This window comes from Dama dama, chromosome 2, assembly GCF_033118175.1.
Source record: "Dama dama isolate Ldn47 chromosome 2, ASM3311817v1, whole genome shotgun sequence".
Lineage (NCBI taxonomy): Eukaryota > Metazoa > Chordata > Mammalia > Artiodactyla > Cervidae > Dama > Dama dama.
The window spans coordinates 10,107,356-10,115,131 of record NC_083682.1 but is presented as its reverse complement, the minus strand read 5'-3'; positions in this window follow the sequence as shown (position 1 = coordinate 10,115,131).

Sequence of the window (7,776 nt, the reverse complement as noted above, 5' to 3'; positions counted from 1 at the left end):
AGCCCTGGACCCTGGCTCTGTCTTGGGCCGCCAGAGGGGCTGGAGGAGGAGGTATGTGTCAAGGTCAGCTGGGTCCCACCCCCAGAGGGGCCGATGGAGCAGGCGATTCCGATGGCAGCCCTGAACAACCCTGGGAAACACTTCAGTTACTTCCGTGTTGAGGCAGGTGACATTACAAGCCTGTGTTTCTGGGCACCGCCCTGCCTTGGAAAGAGAGGCTCGTTCAGTGGGTCCGACTTGGAGCTGAGGTCAGAGTTGGGCTCTTGACATAGCTCTGCCACTTAACACAGGCCCTCAGCCCCCCAACGCCTCAGGTTCCATCCACCGTCGCCGCACGGATGCTGGAAGGACTTTAGAACATGGCCATGCCGCTGAAGCAGATCTGGGTTAGGAAGGGGATGTCTGTTGAAACTACCTCGGGACCAGTACGTGCAAGCAGCTGGGATGTTTCTCCAGCAAAACCAGGCAGCCGCTCATTAAATGCTTCTTGTTCACGGAAGCTGGCCCTGCCCCACTGCCGCCCGCTGTGTGCTAAACCTGCCATAGCTTCATCTCCTGCTCCAGCTCTAGGACGGGGGATGGTGAACTTGGGCCTGCGGGCCAAATCAAGTCACAGTCCGTTTTTGTCAAGTTTTATTGGAACCCGCTCTTTAGACATGAATTAAATACTGTCTCCACCTGCCCTGCTGAGGGCAGAGTTAAGTAGTTACACCAGAGACCTAGTGGTTCACAAAGGTGAGAGTATTTATTTTATACCTTTACAGAAAATGTTCGCTGACCCTACTCAGGACAAAACCAAGGCTGAATATAAGAGAGGTTTTCTAAAATGAGGAAAGAGTGAATATACATAACAGGCTGAAATCTAGAAGATTCCACCCATGAAAAGAAAAACATTTTACTGTTCATTCAAATATGGTGCACAATTTAAATTTGTTTCATATGTTCTCTGGGCTTCCCAGGTAGCGCTAGCAGTAAAGAGCCCACCTGTCAATGCAGGAGACCTAAGAGACATGGGCTCTGTCCCTGGGCCGGAAAGATCCTGTGTTCCTGCCCGGAGAATCCCATGGACAGGAGCCTGGCGGGCTACAGCCCATGGGGTCACAGTCAGAAATGACTGATGCAGTCTATGCACACACACACACACACACACACAGATGTTCTTTGATGAGAAACTTGTGTTGAGTCTACTGTTGAGGGTGTCTTTGCCTAAAGTCATAATGTCAAAATATTGCCTCTTGTAAGCTTATTTGTATGGTGGGTTTGAGAAGAAATTGTTAATCAGCAAAAGGGTTTAGTTACTCTGCATCTTCGCCAGCACTTGATATTCTTGGTGCTTCTTATTTTCGCAGTTTTTATAGATGTGTAGTGAGTTCTTGTGGTTTGTTGTTGTTTTTTCACTTTGGCGGCACTGTGAGACTCGCAGGATCTTGGTTCCCCAACCAGGGATCAAACCTGTGCCCCTGCAGTGGAAGCTTGGAGTCGATAAGTCCTAACCACTGGACCACCAGGGAATTCCCTCTTCATGGTTTTAATTTGCATTTCCCTAATGGCTGCTTATGCCGAACATCATCTCATGTGCTTACTTGCCATCTGCATATTTTTGGCGAAGTGTCTGTTCAACTCATTTGTTCATTTTTAAATTGAGTTGTTAGTTTTCTTGCTGTTTAGAATCTATATATTCTAGACATAAATCTGTTGTCAGATATGTGCTTTGCACTATTTTGTCCTGGTCTGCAACTTGTCCTTTCATTCACTTACAGTATTTTTCATAGAGCACAAATTTTACTTTTGATAAAGTTCAATGTGTTAACTTTTTCCTTTTATGGATTATGCTTTTTTGGCTTCATGTCTAAGAATTCTTTGTCTAGCTCCAGTTCTCAAAGACTTTCTCCTGTCTTCTAAATATTTTACATTTACTTACATATTTTGTTTACATATTACGTTTAGGTTTATGATCTAGTTTGTGTTAATTTTTTTTAATGTGAAGTTTATGTTTTTGTTTTGGGAGCATATCTATATGCTCCCAGTTGTTTTAGGACCATTTGTTTTAACGACTGTTCTTTCTCACTAAATTTCTTTTGTGTCTTTATCGAGAGTCAGTCAGCCGTATTTGACTGTATCTGTTTCTGGACTTTGCATTCTCCTTCCTTGGTCTGTGGGTCTCTCCTTTACAGTAGTCTGGACCATACTACATGGTCACGATTACTGTAGCTTAAAGTCTTTAAAATCTAATAGTGTGATTTCTCCATGTTTATTCTTCCCTTTGAAAATTATCTTGGCTTTCCTATTAGTGTTGCCTTTCTGTATAAAATTTAGAATCAACTTATCTATATAAAAATGCTGCTGGGATATTGATTGAAATTACATTAAACCTGTAGATAAACTTGGGGAGAGCCGACATGTTAGTGATGGTAAGTCACGTGACATAACTCCATTTATTTGCATTTTTAGTCTCTTCTATCAGCATTTTGTGGTTTCAGCATGCAGATTCTATATAAGTATTGTTAGATTTATAGCTGAGTATTTTCTTGGAGCTGTTATAAATGATATTGTCTTTCTAATTTTGGTTTCTACATGTTTATTGCTGGTATGTCGAAATCCAGCTGACTTCTGCGTGTTGACCTTGTATCTTATAATGCAACTTAAGCAGCACTTAGAGGGAAATTTGTAGCATTAAATGCTTGTATTAGAAGAAGTCTCAAATCTACGACCCTAGCTTCCACTTTAAGAAACTAGAAAAAGAACAACCCAAAATATAGGCAGAAGGGAAATAACAAAGGTTGAGTGGAAGTCAGTGACATTGGAAAGAAAAAATAACAGAGAAAAGTTTAATTAAACCAAAAGCTGATTCTTTAAGAAGCTCAAAAAAAAAAAAAGTTGTAAACCTCTTTCAAAACTGATAAAGAGAAAAAGAATAAACAAATGACCAATGTCAGGAATGAGGAAACACTACAGATTCTATAGATACTAAAAGAATATTATGAACAGTTTATGATGTCTGACAATCTAGATGAACACAGGTTTCTTGGAAAATACAAATTATCTCAGTCACTCAAAAAGAAATGTAAAACCTAAGTAGCCCTATCTTATGAGAGAAATTTAATTTGTTTAAAATACATATGTATGGTCACATGGTTTTGGACAAAGGTGGAAAGGCAATTTAGTGTGAGAAGAATGATTTTTTTTCCCGCAAATTGTCTTGAAACCATTGGATGTATTTAAAAATCTCCAGCCCTACTCACACCATCTACCAGGTTAATTCATGGTGGATTGTAGGCCTAAATGTAAAAACTGAAAATATGAAACTAGAAAAAAAAAATGGGACAAAATCTTAGCATCTGTGTTCAGCACAGATTTCTCTTACACGTGACAACGAAAGTATTCTCTGGTGGCTCAGACGGTAAAAAATCCACCTGAAATGCAGGAGACCCAGGTTCTATCCATGGGTTGGGAAGATCCCCTGGAGAAGGGAATGGCAACCCACTCCAGTGTTCTTGCCTAGAGAATCCCATGGACAGAGGAGCTACCATCCATGGGGCTGCAAAGGGTCAGAAACGACTGAGTGACTAACACTTTCATAAAGGAAAAAGGAAACATTTAAAACTCTTGGCCTTTTAAAAGTCACTGCTGGGATTCCCTGGGGGTCCAGTGATTAAAAATCTGGCTACCAATGCAGAGAACACAGGTTCGATCCCTGGTCCAGGAGGATCCCACATGCTGTGGGGCAGCTAAGCCTGAGCAGCACAACTACAAGCCCATGTTCTAGAGCTGGCGCTCTGCAACAAGAGAAGCCCGTGCACCGCAACAGAGAGTAGTCCCCGCCCGCCACGGCTAGAGAAAGCCCACACGGAGCAATGAGGGACCCAGCACAGCCAAATAAAGTACTCGAAAGTCACTGTTGCTAACCATTCCCCCACCCCTGTGACTGGGGTGATGCAAATAGCCTGTAACCATATTCCTGGGGCTTCCCAGGTGGTGCTAGTGGTAAAGAATCCACCTGCAAATGCAGTACCACAGGAGACTCGAGTTTGATCCCTGGATCGGGAAGATCCCCCTGGAGTAGGAAATGGCAACATGCTCCAGAATTCTTGCCTGGAAAATCCCAGGGACAGAGGAGCCTGGCGGGCTACAGTCCGTGAGGCCAAAAAGTGGGACACGACTGAGCAATTGAGCTCACCGTTATTTCCAGGGATGAAGCTGGGAATGGCTTCAACGAGGCTCTTTTGCTTCGGTAGGACCCATTCACGTGTGCCCATCCTGCCCCTCATCGTAACCTTCTTTTACCTATCTGACACTCTTCCCCTGGTCAGGCCCCAGCTGGATACCTGCTCTGTGAAGCTTCCCCTGTCTCCCTCAGGTGGACTAAGGCACAACTGCTTTCTGGCTCCCTCTGGGTGGTGATGCTCCGGGTACCCACAGCTCTGAAGTCAGCTGAGCAGCAGGAATGCTAGGTAATCTCTGCTTGGGCAAGAGCCGTAGCAGCCTCTGCTCCTCTGGGCTTCCGTGATGCAAACACTCCTCCAGAAGCTTTAGGAAAGAAGGAAACGCAGGCATGAGAAGGGAAACTGACCATAGCCTGTATTCCAAAGGCTTCCAAACTTGACCCAGACCTAAGGTTACGGTCCGGTCTGAGCCTTGGAGCTCAGTTCTGAGGTTCCCTTGGACATCTAGAGAGCAGTCAGCAGCGCCTAGCACTAGAGAAGCTGAGCCACTCGAGCCCCGAGGCGCCAGCTTTGTATCCTTCCTGATGGGAGAACAAGCTTAGTTGTCCCCAACCAGCAAAACAAAATAAATTCCATGGCCCACCCCAACCAAAGCTCCACTCAATGCAAATAATTTTGAACTTTCTTGACCAAAACAATCTGTCATGCATGCTGGAAGGAGGAAGTGAACTTATTTTCTTATAATGAGGGGTGGGGTGGGACTTTTAAAATAGTCATATCTTTTTCTTTCTTTGGCTGCACCGGGTCTTCATTGCAGCACCCAAAATCTAGTTCCCTGATCAGGGATTGAACCCGGGCCCCCTGCATTGGGAGCACATAGTCTTAACCTCGGGATCACCAGGGGAGTCCCTAAAATAGTCACATCTTCATTTGGCGCTTGCCTTGATCGCAGTATATTAACCCTGAAAAAAATGGACTTGAAGGTGGACACTTTCATTCGGATTTAGTTGCCTTTAATCATACTTGCCCACAGATACACACACACACACCTGCGTACACACACACCTGCCAGCATTATTTACCTCTTCAAACATTCCCCATCCTCTGCTATGAAGATACAGGAAGGCAGGTCATATCAGGTTAATTTCAGGGTAATCATTCCAGGGTTATGGGAGAGGAGGTGACAACCCATGAGAACTGTGACATTGCTTTGGGCCTCTTGTGTTGTCCCTACCAGCTCTGATTCTGGCCTGGAGGGGTCGGTGAGGGTGAGCATCAATCTCTCAGAGCAGGAGAACTTGAGGGGTGTATTTGTGTCCTTGAATTGTGATTTGAGAATAACAAAGAGGTAGGGGCCCCTGGGATTCTGTAACAAAACAAGTAAACACAAAGGCAGTCACCATGTTTTTATTGAGAGAAGCCAAGAAGAAGGTGGTACTGTGGGAGCAACGAGGGGTCCAGACAAAGACGGTGGCCCTCAAAGGAGCTGGAACGTGTCCCCGCTCTGGTCCAGCCCGGGGGACGCTGCTCGGAAGAGCATGGTCTCCTGGGCTGCAGCCTCAGGACCGGGTCCCGCTGGCCCTTCCGCTGTTGTGTCCCGTGTTTTGATGAAACAGATAAGGAAGAGTGGCTCAGGCAGAGAACATAACCCAGCAGTAAACTCCTTACTGTGTGAGGGTCAAGGGCATGGGGTTTGTTATCCAGCCTGAGTTAACTGCTTCCCCCGGGAACTGTCTGGGAGTGAGGATGATAACTGTCAATTACAAAGCACCAACTGTGGACTTTCCTGGTGACTCAGTTGGTAAAGAATCCATCTGCAATGCAGGAGACAGGTTCGATCCCTAGGTTGGGAAGATCCCCTGGAGAAGGAAATGGCAACCCCCTCCAGTATTCTTACCTGGAAAATCCCATGGACAGAGGAGCCTGGAGGGCTACAGTCCATAGGGTCACAAAAAGTCAGACACAACTTAGCGACTAAACCACCATGTACAAGTCTGCAAGGTCTGAGGGTCTGTGCCCTCAATCACATCTTCTCTCCGAGCCAGGGGAGGGGTGGTAATGGTATCATTTTCGTCTTCATTTTAAGTTTATGCAAAGTGAGACTCAATGCCAAGCTCATGTAGGGCATGTGGTCGGGTCGGAATCTCTTGACTCTGAAGGTGTTGCTGCAGATCAGCTCTGCTGCACCGCTGTCCAGACATGAGGAAGGTAAGGGGAGGCCCTCCACTGTCTCTTGCTTGCTCCCAGACTTTTCTGATGCTGCAGGCAACCACCTAGTCTTTGGCCTGCGATGAGTCCTCATCCAAGGCTGCTGTAACTTACCCAGACTTCCTGGCGCCCCCTGGTGGCCAGGCATGGTATCATGTTTCACCCAGGAGGCTGACAGATGACAGGGAAGTGCCAGGAACTGAAGTCTTCCTGGGGTGGATTTTGACTAATGGGGAACTGGAGGTAGGAGGGAGCTGCCACCTTCCTGCCTCCCACGGGGGTTTCTGAGGCATCGTTTCTCCGCAGAGCCCATCTGGAGAAGTCCCACAGCCCAGCAAACTGCCATGTCTCCACACTGGGTGGGGGTGGAGCGGTGGTTGATGCAATCAGGCCCATTTGGCTGACACCTGTCCTGGCTCACGTCCCTTTTGCCAGGTTCCCGGGAGGCCTGGGGACATCTAGTGGTGAGATAGGGGCACAGCGGGTGTACACAGCATAGATGTCCCCGGACTTGGCCAAGTAAGGGAGCGGTAGAGTAGATCAGGGCCAAACAGTTTCCTTATTTTTATTATTTTCTAAGTGACAGATGTAAGGAATCCGCCTGCCAGTGCAGGAGACACAGGAGATGTGGGTTCGATCCCTGGGTCAGGAAGATCTCCAGGAGTAGGAAATGGCAACCCGCGCCAGTGTTCTTGCCATGGACAGAGGAGCCTGGCAGGCTACAGTCCATGGGGTGGCAAAGAATCAGACATGACTTGAGCATGCACACACACACACACACACACACAGTGACCCCCATTAGCCATGAAGGACCCTTGTAACTTTCGGTGTTGGGATCTCCATTGATCAGAGGGAGAATCTAAACATCAGATTCTCACACTGGAGCACAGGCTACACGTTGAAGAAATACAGTGAAATTGACATCCATCTCTGGGTTCTGGATCAGGTCCCTCTGGAGTTGTCCTGCCCAGGACTGAGCCCTGATTCATGATGGGTGGGAGGAGAGCAGAGGAGCTGGGGGAGCTGGGCTCACCTCCGTATCTGCTATCACTGCTTTCTCCTCGGCCAAGAGCTCAGCAAATGAGCTCTCAAAGCAAGCTTTGACAAACACATTCAACTCTGCCCACAGATGCTGGAGGAAAAGGCTCAGGCCCATTCACCATGACAGCAACCCAGCGCTTGTGCATTGTCAGGGGAGCACTGTGTACGGAGCGTGGCCCCACCTGTGAAGCAAGGTACCAGCCTATGGACATCCGTGTCTGGACGGATGGGGAAAAAACTCGAGTTTACACTGGCTGTATCCGAGTGACTTCCATCATCTTCCATGCGCTTTCTTCATTTTTTTCAAAATGTCTAAGGAGTGCTCTGTCCATGACACAGTGCCTTGCATAACCACTTTCATTTA